This window comes from Vicugna pacos, chromosome 2, assembly GCF_048564905.1.
Source record: "Vicugna pacos chromosome 2, VicPac4, whole genome shotgun sequence".
In the NCBI taxonomy this organism is placed as follows: domain Eukaryota; kingdom Metazoa; phylum Chordata; class Mammalia; order Artiodactyla; family Camelidae; genus Vicugna; species Vicugna pacos.
In genome coordinates this window covers 77,774,829-77,787,581 of record NC_132988.1, presented here as the reverse complement: position 1 = coordinate 77,787,581, position 12,753 = coordinate 77,774,829, and positions in this window count along the sequence as shown.

Below are 12,753 nucleotides of genomic sequence, written 5' to 3'. Positions count from 1 at the left end.
AGACCACTCTGGGCACTGTCGAGGTAAGAGTCTATGGTCTCGCTATCTTTTTCCTCGGGGCAGCTTGGAGACATCTGTACCACGGTAGGCCCGTGAGGCTTGGATTCTCTAAGTTGAGGGAAGTAGTGGGCCTGGGTATTTGCACACAATTTTCTCACTTGCCCTCCCAGTTCCATTTCCTCTTATATAAGCTTATTGGTTCCCCTTTGGAGTGTTGAGTTGCCAGATTTAGCAAATAAAAATACAAGACACCCAGTTAAATTTGAATTTCAAATAAACAAATAAATGTTTATTGTAAGTATGTCTCATGCAGTATTTGGGACATATGATGAAATGTATTCATCGTTTATCTGAAATTCAAATGTAACTACGCATTCTGTGTTTTATCTGGCAATACTACTGGGGCCCCTTTAGTAAGAATTCCTGAAAAACTTAAGGAAATACAAGAGGACATGGATCAGGGTCCCTGATGTCTTGATTGGGTTGTGGCTGTTGGGCATGTGGGTAGCAGGTAGGTAGTGGGTAAGACAGTAGAGGGAAACCCAGTAAAATGCGTATCAAGGTAGATCACAGCAAAATCCAGAGGCTGAAGGAAGGCAGTGGCCTGAGAAATGTAGGCTGGGCCAGGATGTGAAGCAAGGATAGTTGTGGTGGCTTTTGTAATCCCTTCCGTTTGAATAGAGTTTCATGGCTTCTCAAAAGCTGTCTCCATCAACGCTCAGAAATCTTTCAGGGAGAGGGCTTGAGTCAACGGTCCCACTTTAAAATGAGGAAACTAAAGATTCGATATGAGTCAGGCAAGTTCCCCTGGATAATGATCAAGTTATCAAGTTAATATCCCAGGTGAAGTCTGGGAGAGTTATTCCTCCAGCCTCTTTCTTTCTCTTCAGTAATGCTTTGGCAATTCTAGGTCTTTAATGGTTCCATATAAATTTTATTATGATTTGTTCTAGTTCTGTGAAATATGTCCTGGGTAATTAGATAGGGATTGCATTAAATCTGTAGATTGCCTTGGGTAGTGTGACCATTTTAACAATATTGATTCTTCCAATCCAAGAGCATGGGATATCTTTCCATTTTTTTACAGTCTTCTTTAATTTCCTTCATCTATGGTTTATAATTTTCTGTGTATAATTCTTTCACCTCCTTGGTTAGATTTATTCCCAGATATTTTATTACTTTGGGTGCTATTTTAAAGGGGATTGTTTCTTTACTTTCTTCTTCTGTTGATTCATCATTAGTGTAAAGAAATGCAACTGATTTTTGAACATTAATTTTGTAACCTGCTACCTTGCTGAATTCTTCCATCAGATCTAGTAGTTTTTGTGTGGACCTTTTAGGGTTTTCTATATATGGTAATATGTTGTCGGCATATAGTGACACTTTGACCTCTTCTTTTCCAATTTGGATCCCTTTTAATTCTCTCTCGTGCCTGATTGCTGTGGCTAGGACTTCAAAGACTATGTTGAATAGGAGTGGTGATAGTGGGCATCCTTGTCTTGTCCCAGATTTTAGTGGGAAGCTTTTGAGTTTTTCACCATTGAGTACTATGCTGGCTGTAGGTTTGTCATATATAGCTTTTATTATGTTGAGATATGTTCACTCTATACCTACTTTGGTGAGAGTTTTTATCATAAATGGGTAGAGCTACAGTCATCAAGACAGCATGGTATTGGTACAAAAACAGACATATAGACCAATGGAACAGAATAGAGAGCCCAGAAATGAACCCACAAACTTTTGGTCAACTAATCTTCGACAAAGGAGGAAAGAATATACAATGGAATAAAGACAGTCTCTTCAGCAAATGGTGTTGGGAAAACAGGACAGCAGCATGTAAAACAATGAAGCTACAACACTCCCTTACACCATATACAAAAATCAACTCAGAATAGATCAAAGACTTAAACATAAGACAAGATACAATAAACCTCCTAAAGGAAAACATAGGCAAAACATTATCTGACATACATCTCAAAAATTTCCTCCTAGAAGAAATAAAAGCAAGAATAAACAAATGGGATCTAATGAAACTTATAAGCTTCTGCACAGCAAACGAAACCATAAGTAAAACAAAAAGACAACCTATGGAATGGGAGAAAATTTTTGCAAATGAAACTGACAAAGGCTTGATCTCCAGAATTTATAAGCAGCTCATATGACTCAATAAGAAAAAAATAAACAACCCAATCCAAAAATGGGCAGAAGACCTAAACAAGCAATTCTCCAAGGAAGACATACAAATGATCAAAAGGTGCATGAAAAAATGCTCAATATCACTAATTATCAGAGAAATGCAAATCAAAACTACAATGAGGTATCACCTCACACCAGTCAGAATGGCTGTCATTCAAAAATCCAAAAATGACAAATGCTGGAGAGGCTGTGGAGAAAGGGGAACCCTCCTACACTGCTGGTGGGAATGCAGTTTGGTGCAGCCACTATGGAAAACAGTGTGGAGATTCCTCAAAAGACTAGGAATAGACTTACCATATGACCCAGAAATCCCACTCCTGGGCTTATTTCCAGAAGGAACCCTACCTCAGGATGACACCTGCACCCCACTGTTCACAGCAGCACTATTTACAATAGTCAAGACATGGAAACAGCCTAAATGTCCATCAACAGATGACTGGATAAAGAAAAAGTGGTATATTTATACAATGGAATACTACTCAGCCATAAAAACCAACAACATAACGCCATTTGCAGCAACATGGATGCTCCTGGAGAATGTCATTCTAAGTGAAGTAAGCCAGAAGGAGAAAGAAAAATACCATATGAGATCGCTCATATTTGGAATCTAAAAAACAAAAACAAACAAACAAACAAAAACAAAGCATGAATACAGGACAGAAATAAATTCATAGACATAGAATACAGACTTGTGGTTGCCAGGGGGCGGAGGGTGGGAAGGGATAGACTGGAATTTCAAAATTGTAGAATAAATAACCAAGATTATACTGTATAGCACAGGGAATCACAGAGGAAAAAATGTGATAATGAGTGTGTATATGTCCATGTATGACTGAAAAATTGTGCTGAACACTAGAATTTGACACAACATTGTAAAATGATTATAAGTCAATAAAAAATGTTAAAAAAAAATGACCCAGCTGAGATTCAAAATAGGCCTTTGACCACACTTGGCTTCCTCTGCTTATTGAATGTTTTTCCTATGGTCAAAGAAGTTAACAGCAGTAGTAGGAAGAAGCAACACCAGCACCAGCAGATAGCACTTACTGAGCACTTACCTTGTGCCAGGCCCCGTCCTAAGTGCTTTGTACATTTGATCACCTATTTCTCACAGTCTCCCCATGAAGTAGGTATTACAGTTGTCTCTGTATGACTGGCACAGACAGATTGAGCAACCAGCGCAAGATGATACAGGATAAGAATTCAGATCCAGTCCTTCGGTTCAAGAGCACAAGGATCTGATAAAGACTCAGCTCTCCTTAACCAAACTCGGGCTCCTCTGAGCCCTCTTCTCAATGAGGCCCCATCCTTGTCTTCACTCTGTCCTTGCTGAGTCCAGTTGTAACAATCTTGCTAAGTCAGTTTAGACAGAATCCCCTACCCTTGATATCTGATCGAATTCCTCATCCCCTCATTGATTTCTCATCAGCTTGGCCTCTCTTCAGCAAGAATCCTGTTAAGTCAGTTCAGCAAGAATCCCTACCCTTAATGTCTTCTCTTAGTACATTTTCATTTATCTACTGACCTCAGACTTCGTGTCGGCTATAGATCCCTAGCTGTGTTCTCTGTATTCAGAGTTGAGCCTCAGCTCTCTTCCCTATTGTGAGAGTCTTGACTCCTATCACAGTAGTTCTGATTTAAGTCCTTACCATGTTAACAAGTGTCAGACTAAATTTTTCTTTAACATCCCTAACCAGGGGGTATGTTGCCTTCTCAGGTCAGAGGGCTGAAGATGTGTGAAGAAGGAAAGCAGGAGTTAGCACAAAATGAGATAAGCTGGGTGTCAGAACATCTCATCCTTCCCAGACTCCTCTGCCCTTTTATGCCTTTGCACAAACTGTTACTGAAATGGCCCCACCACTGTTCCCCACACCTCCTAACCCTAAACTCCTGTGCGCCCTCCATCAACCTATTCAGGCATCACCAGGTAGAGTTGGCCTCCACTTCCCTAAGTAGGTTTTAGAACTCCTTTCTCTGAGCAGCAGACTTCTCTCTTAATGCCTGTATTAGAATACTGCATTGCCATCATTTATAAGTCTGTCTTCTTTAGTAGACTGAGGACTCTTCTATGTGAAGGCCATGCCACCTTCTTCTTAAATTCAAGACCTTTAAACCACTGCCTGATTCTCAGTGGCTTACATAATAAAAGCTCACTGTGAATCCCAAAAGACAGTTCCTGACCTGCAGGAGAGCTTCCATGTGATCATTTGGAAGCTCCTTTCATCTTACGGCTCCATCTTCTGCTAGGAACTTTAAGTTCTCTGCATTCAACTGGAAGATGAAAGAGAGGGATGAAGGATTGCATGTGAAAGCTGGAAGTAGCGCTCTCCCCTTCTGCTCACATTCCACTGGCTACAACCCAGTCACATGGCCACAACCTAACTGCAAGGGAGTCTGGAAAATGTAGTCTCACTGTTTGGTCTAGAAAAGGAAATGGGCCACAGACAAGCTGGCTAGTTTTGAATTATGGTTCTGTCACTTACTAATTATGTGAACTTGGACAAGTTGCTCCACTTTTTAGACCCACAATTTCCTTATCTGTGTAAACAAGAATAATGCCTATTTCGTGGAGTTGATATAGGGAATAAATGAGTTAATATATGTAAAGTACTTAGAACAGTGCCCAGAATCTAGTAAATGCCATATAAAGGTTGACTATTATCTGCATTAATATCCTCTAACTAGTATAGCACAGGGAACTGTATTCAATGTCTTGTAGTAACCTGTGGTGAAAGAAATGAAAATGAATATATGTATGTTTGACTGAAGCATTATGCTGACACTAGAAATTAACATAACATTGTAAACTGACTGTACTTCAATAAATAAATATATATATACACACACAAAGAAAAAATCCTCTAATCAAAACTCTCTTCACCTTCCCCTCTAACCCAGAGTAAAAGCTCAAGTTTTTATAATGACCTGTGAAATCTTTAATATTCTATTCCCAATCGTCTCCTGCTTCTCTCACCACTGAAACCACCCTGACAGCTTTTTGCTCTTTTTCGAAAGTGCCAGGCACACTCCCACCTCAGGGCCTTTGACTCTCTGCCTGGAAGGCTCTTCGCCAGGTTTCTGCATGGCTCACTCCCAAACTCCTTCAGAGGTCTGCTCAGACGGACCTGCCCTGGAAAGCTGCAAGCATCCCCGCCTCCAACACTCCCCATTCGCCTTCCCTACATTATTCTTTTTCTTGTCTTCTACCATCTAATATGCCATAGATTCACCTTACTTTTCATGTGTATCTGTCTTCCCTGCTGGGCCTTAAGCTCCACAAGGGCAGGAAGTTCTGCCTGTTTTTCCCAATTCTGTATCCCCAGCACCTGTAATACTGTTTATTCAACGTATCAGTAAGAGAGCAAATGAAGGAATGGTGATTTTTCATGACACACTAACATCTCTGACCTTATTAAACACACATCTGTGGTGACTATGATTTCTGTATTGTCAGACATACAACTGAAGGGGTTCAGAACAAGTCTCCCCAAAATGTGCCACTCTGGCATGTGGGTTACTTTGAGCTGAAAACAATCCAGACCCAGCAGACTCAAGAAGAACTTTCACCTCTTTCTTAACTGCTTAAAAGAATTTGGTCAGGGAGCCTGTCCAGAAAGAGCACAGTTGCCAGAGATGACTTTTCTCTGAATGATGTAACTACTTGGGAGGACAGACATCTAATAACTGAGCATCTGCTGGCCTTATCATCCCGTAAATTACCACCCTCCCCTTTGAAGCTCCAGGCCCCACTTCCATCCCATTTCTCAGCCCAGGAGGACATATAAGCCACAATTACCTGACTTGTCCTTGGGTCTCATTGTTTTTGTGGGATTCCTGTATGTATATAGTTAGATTTGTTTTTCTCTTGTTATCTGTATTATGTCAGTTTAATTAGTAGACCAGCTAAAAGAATCTAGAAAGGTAGAAGAAAATATTTCCTCCCCTACACACATAATCCATTAATTATGGGCAATATGCAAACACGCTATAGGAGACAGTGTATAGCAACACATGAGACAATAGAGTCCCTTGTCTCCAAGGAGCCATGGCTTGACCAGGAACTGAATTATCTGAAATTAGGACAGTCTCAGAAATCCCAGGAAGCAAGATTCTTGTAGTCTTAGACTATAACCTGCAGGAGAATGGCAAGAATAAATTTGCTGGTGCTTCTTTAAAACCCAGAGCCCAGTGCAGTGATCCACTCAGCATGTGGAATCTGGCATATTCTGAGCCTCACAGCATCCAGTGACAAAGATTATAGTTCATACAGTGTGTTAAAATGAACACCAATTAATTGCAGCCAGAATGCAAACAACTGAAGAAATGTGTGTCCCCCCCCCTTTTTTTTAACAGAAGTGAATTTCTTCCAGTGTTACTGTGACCTTTTGTGATTGTGTCCTGTCATTTTCCTGTCAATTTTTCCAGTGATTGTGTCAATTCAGAGGAAGAGAGCAATGCAGAAGTCAGTTTTGCAAGATTTGCATCAAGTCAAACAACACCTTTTCCCCCTCAAAAAGATGAAATATTTTTTCATTGCTTAAAGTAGCACTAACAGAATAGGTGATGGACCAGGTGCTACTTCCCCACCCAGGGGCTAATTTTAATTTTTGTCCCAAAATAGATGTATTTAAACAGACACTTCACAGAGTGTGTATTTCACAGGATGTGAAAACACTGAAACCAATTTCACTAGTCTGGGTGGGGTCGGACTTTCTATCCACAATTCAGTTGAACCCACCTATGTGGTAACTGAACCCTCCCACAAAACAAAACAAGTTTGAATGGGTCTGGCTGCAGCCAATAGCAATTAAGGGCAGGGTCCTGAAGCTTTGTTTTCAGAAAAAAAAAATACTTGTCTGTGACTCCCCCCCACCTCAGATGACTCCCCCACTTCCTACCCCACCCCAACCTAGGTGGGGTTCTTATGTTTGATTTTCTCAAAGCACCTCTTTGCAATGCTTAGCATTTGTGATTGTCTGTGGTTACCTGTCTTCTCACACTACAACATCAGCCTGGGAAGGGACTGACTTGCTTAGATCACATTTGCTACAGTATCCTGGATGTCTGGCACAGTTAAGTGCTCAGTAAATATGTGTCTTGTTAACCAACTGACTGAGAACCTTCTAGCTGTGATTAACATGGAGAAGTCAACGGAGCACTGCATTTAATCAGAGCACCCTAGTCTCTTCTTGACTCCACCTTTTCTAGATTTGTGATTCTGGAAAAGTCACCTAGCATTTTTGAGCTTCTATTTCTCCACCTGGAAAATAAGAATGATAATAATAATATCCTCCTCTGGGGCGTTCTAAGGAGCAAATGTTAACATGGACTTGTAAATGCCTGGGAGACATTCAAAGCACATCAGGCAAATTCAGTTATGTGGTGAACATTTCAGTGTTGATGCTATAAAAGATGGTGGGAAGTGAGTAATTTAAAGATTGCAGATATGACCTTCTATATCTTCACCACCTGAAGCCAGTTTATTTGAGATAAAAACATGGGAACTTGTGCAAGTGGCAACAAATAAACACATATTTATTAACTGCCTTCGCTTGTCTGGACTACTTGACTGCAATCTCCCTGCAGCCAGGGAGCTCACTGAGTGCCGAGTCTTCAGCCAGGGTCAGACCTAAGTGTATTCAACACACGTTAACTGAATGAATGAATCCCTGTCCTAAATGATCTCTACGCGTCCTTGGACTGTTGAACCCGCCCGTTCCTTCATGCACGAGGCATGTAACTAATGCCCAGGAATTAAGTTGCTTTACCTGTATCCAAACTCTTTCCATCTTTTAGTGTTTATAAATTCACCCCTGAATTTTGCTTCCTCTTGGCATAGGATTGTATCTAACCGCTAATCGTCTGGATTAGCCAAATGACACCTTAATTTCAATGGGTAGCTACAGATTCGGGATTTCCCAGTGATGTGTTAAGGCGGAATTTCTAGGTAACTGGCGCAGTAAGAAATTTACCATCAAAGTGGTTTCCTGGGGTTGGTGGGGAAGGGAAATGGGGAGTTATTGTTTCATGGGTATAGAGTTTCCGTTTTACAAGATGAAAAAGTTCTGGAGAGTAGTGTCACAGAATGTGAATACATTTAATTCTACCTAACTGTGCTCTTAAAAACAGGTGAGTCAACAAGTTTTATGTTACGTGTATTTTTACCATAACATTTTAAAATGTGATTGTTGAAAGTCTCCACCATACACTAAAGAAAGAGGGTAAGACCGCCAAGCAATAAAGACATTGCATTATATACAGCCTGGGTGTTCTTACCACCTCTGGAATTCTTACAGGTACGTAAAAGTGCAGCTCTGTAGGTCAAATAGGAATGAAATATCTTCCAAATATTTCATATCCCCAGAGTCAGTGAAAAATGAGCTTAGAAAAATGTGTCCACACTATAAAATAGTATGTAAAAGTTATTAAATGAACAAAATGCATTGACCTAAATGAACTCTGACATTTTCTCTAGAGGCAACTCAGAGTAATTGAACTAAGATTCGTTGCCACAGCTGGGATTTTGGGGGCGTTTTTTCCCAGTTTTATTGAGATATGATTGACATACAGCATTGTGTGAGTTTAAGGTGTACAACATGTTGATCTGATACACTTACACACTGGAAAACTATTACCACCTGTAGCTAATACTGCCATGTGTCACAAATTACTGTTTCTTTCTTGTGGTGAGAACACTTTAGATCTAGTCTCTTAGCAACTTTCAAGTATATAATACGGTATTAATTATTATTAATAGTGCTTGTGTTTGAACAAAAGTTTAGTAATTGGGAACTTCTAGCAACAAATACAAACCTATTTGTAATATATCCACACCGGGTTTTCCGGACGTTAAGATTCTACAGCTCCGTTCAAGTTACTCTGCTGATTTCACAAGCCTTTTGTCTTCTTGCTTCATAGGGCAAGATTACCTAAAGTTAAATGCCTAACAGAAGTAGGAAGGGTTTCAGTATTTATATTTCCTTTCTTTAGAAACCTGGAAACTATTTCCAACCAACAGTTCTGCCACTTGTCGTATTTAAACCATTGTTGAAATGGCAGCAACATTCTAATCGCAGCAATGTACAGTTAATCTGGGGCTTTCTCACATTCCTCACTCTATTTTGCTTCTTAAAGCATTCAGCATCGTTGATCTGCTTCTTCTGTGAAAAAGGTTTCTACTACTTTGACTCCCGCAGTGATTTTCTGTTTTTCTTCCACCTTCTCTGACTCTACCCCTCCTGCTGTCTTTGCTTACTTGGTTTCCTCCTATATTCATTCAAGGAATATTTCTGGAGGGACTGCAATATGCCAGACACTGTGCTCCCAACAGGGAGCAGAACGGATGTGGAGCCCCTGAAAGCAGAGGGACAGGTGTGGGCTAAACCAGTAAAAAGGGTGGATTTGCAAGGACAGCCTGTGATGGGGGTACTGGGCCACGGGGAGCTCAGGGAAGGCCACTGGGGCTGAGATCTGAAGAGCAGGTAGGCACCTGTGGATGAGGTGAAGAGGTGAGGCCACAGCCCCAGTGTTTCCATCTTGATCAGCATCCTTGATTTGCATAGTGTTTGCTGGTTTAGAACCACTTCCACACACATCACGTCATGCTGATGCTCTGTGGAGGGGAGGGCAGGCATCAGTATCCCTTCATGTATTGAGGGCACAAGGTTCAGAGCCATTAAATGATGTACTCAGACTCACGTGGTCAGTAAGCAGCACTACTAGATTGATCCCAGGTCTCCAACCCTAAGTTTTGAGAACCCCATTTTCTCTTCCTTGGTGACTCTCTCACTCACTCACGTATGACCTCAACAGAAGACCCACTTCTCTTCAGATGCATGTTTCACATTAGCAGCTGGATAGTTTCACATGGCATCCCAATTATGTCACTTAATGAAATATCAGAAACCATTAGTCTTCCACAGAAAAACAGTTTTGCTCTTAAAGTTTCTTACATTCGTTCTAATAATTTTGTTCTTCCAGAATCTTGAATTCATTCTCTCCTTCTTTGCCTTGGCTTCTGGTGAGCCACCCAGTCCACTGAGGGTCCCGTCACAAAAACTTGTACATCTGTTTTTCCAATTTCATCTCCATTTCCATCCCCTCTCCTTATGTCAGTGTTTCATCACACTTGTCAGGCAAAAAATGTCTCTTGTTCCTTCTGTGTGTAAAATACCATCTTGCCCTCAAGAAGTTTACAACCCAAACTGAAGATCAGACATACCCACAACCATCCAGAGAGCAGGATATCACGAACATGCAAAGTGCTGTGTCGTTAGATCACACATGTCAGGAACTTTTCTAGGCACGAGAATAAAAAGAAGAAGACATGTTTTCTGTGTTTGAGGGGCCTTACAGTTGAGGAGGGAGGGAAGGACCAGAGCATAAGCTCCACGAGAGTGAGGACTTTTGTCCGCTTTGGTTCACTGCTGTACCCCCAACCTTTAGAATAGTGCTGGGCACACAGCAGGGTCTTGGTAAATATTTGCTGAAGGAATCAGTGGATGAGCATATCAGTAACAGCCCTCTGGCTTCACTTGGTTGTTTTCAAAGGTCCCGCCCTAGAACGCAAGCACGAATTGAGACTGGACTGGGTATTAGTTTACAAGGCAGATATGTACTCAGAATTTTCCCTCTGCTCCCACACTGATCAACTGTTCTTGACCCCAACATATGACCCTTGGTTCTTGTTTCCTTTGGGATGAGTTATTTCATAGGGTGCTGCTTAAGTCCTCATAATGATATGAGGGCTCACTCCATCAGTCTTCCTGAGTAAACATCCACTGCACCCAGCTGGCTAGAATCCTAAAATACCATTCCTGGTCCACACCCCCAACACCTTCAGGTCACCTGAACTCACCACCTCGACAAACCTCGTTAATATGTTGATGGATCTCATTGTATATTCATACATCTAGTCTAATTTTAACTAAAGGGGGCCATATCACACATGTTCTTATCATGGATCCCTTTTTCGCTCCTTTCTCCTTTTCTCCCTTTGTAGCCACGTCCTGCCCTCCACCTCCACCCCAGGTAAATCATGCTGACGATCTCATGTGTCTCTCCATATCTCTCTATTTCTCACACAATTCTATGCAGATTTACATATTCATACACATGGATGGCTTTTTGTCACAACTTTACAAAAATGAAGTCGTATCTACTTTTTGCATCTGGCTCTTCCCGCTCAAGAGTACATGGTGAAAATCTCAGCAAGTCATCAGTTAAAACTCCTACTTCATTCTTCTTAAAGGCCACATACAGTGTGGACACATCAGTTTGTGCATCCGTTCTCCTTTGATGGTCATCCACTTTGCTTCTAGCTCTTAGCCACCATGGACAATGCTATAAAAACATCTTTGCATGTCTGTTTGTACCACTAGGATAGAGTCCTAGGAAAGGAACTATTGAGTCAGTAGAGATATGTATTTTATTTTTCAGAGAAGTTTCACTTAATTAACCAGAAAATCCATAGCATTTATTATGTGAAAGCATTTCATGAATATTAACTCATTTTTTGATGCCTTCCAAAAAACTATAACACTTCCCATTTCCACCAGTAGGAAGCCCTGCCCATATTCTACTTCACATTGCTGGTTTTATATAAATACATAGTTTATTAGTTTATCCAAAACTTTTGGAATTATTTTCAGTAGATTTTGACTTATTCATCTTTCCTACTATTTTATCATTTCTGGTTTTTTTTTCTGTCATTAATTTCAACTTTTGCCTTTACTGAGCTCAATTTCCTGATTTCTTTTTCTAAATTAAATAAATATTTAGCTTCTTTTTTTGTTTGGTTTTACTTTTAAATTGCAAAGGCATTTTTAGAGCTCTAAATATTCCTCTTTGGCACCGTTTTCTCAATACAAGTGTAAATCTGTACATTTCAATAGAAGTGATTCCCTTTTCATTGGTTTCTAGAGACTAATGAGTTCCTTTTTATTTCCACTTTGATCCAAGACTTATCAAGGAGTTTTTTCCTTAATTTCTAACTACTTACAATTTTAGGTCACCTTTTATCATGTATCTATAATTTTACATTTTTATGAAAAAAATTTTCTTTATTTTTAGGATGGGAGAGGTCCTTATATGTACTATATCAAGTTGTTTGATTATATTATTGAGTTCATCTGAATAATGTTTTGACTAGTATTACATTGTATTATTTTGGTGGTCTGAATTATTTTTTTTCCAGTTTTATTGAGATGTAATGAAATAGAGCACTGTATAAATTTAAGGTATGTAGCATAATGAATAGGGTTTTTTTTGACTATTACTTCTGGCTAATTGTGAGAGAGCAATTTTGAAATCTCTCATTATAATTGTGTGTTTATAAGGTTTTCCTTGCCTATGCGTGTTTAGCTGCTAAGTCCTTTGATGTCTATTTTATGACTGTTATATCCCCTTTATTATTTGTCTTTTATTATTACTATATAAAGATGTTCTTTAGACTGTAAGTGCTTTTAGACTGCAGTTTCACCGCGTCTGATATTAATGTTACTACCCCTGCTTTCATTTGTTTTTCATTTGCCCAGTATTTCTCTGCCTATTATTTTA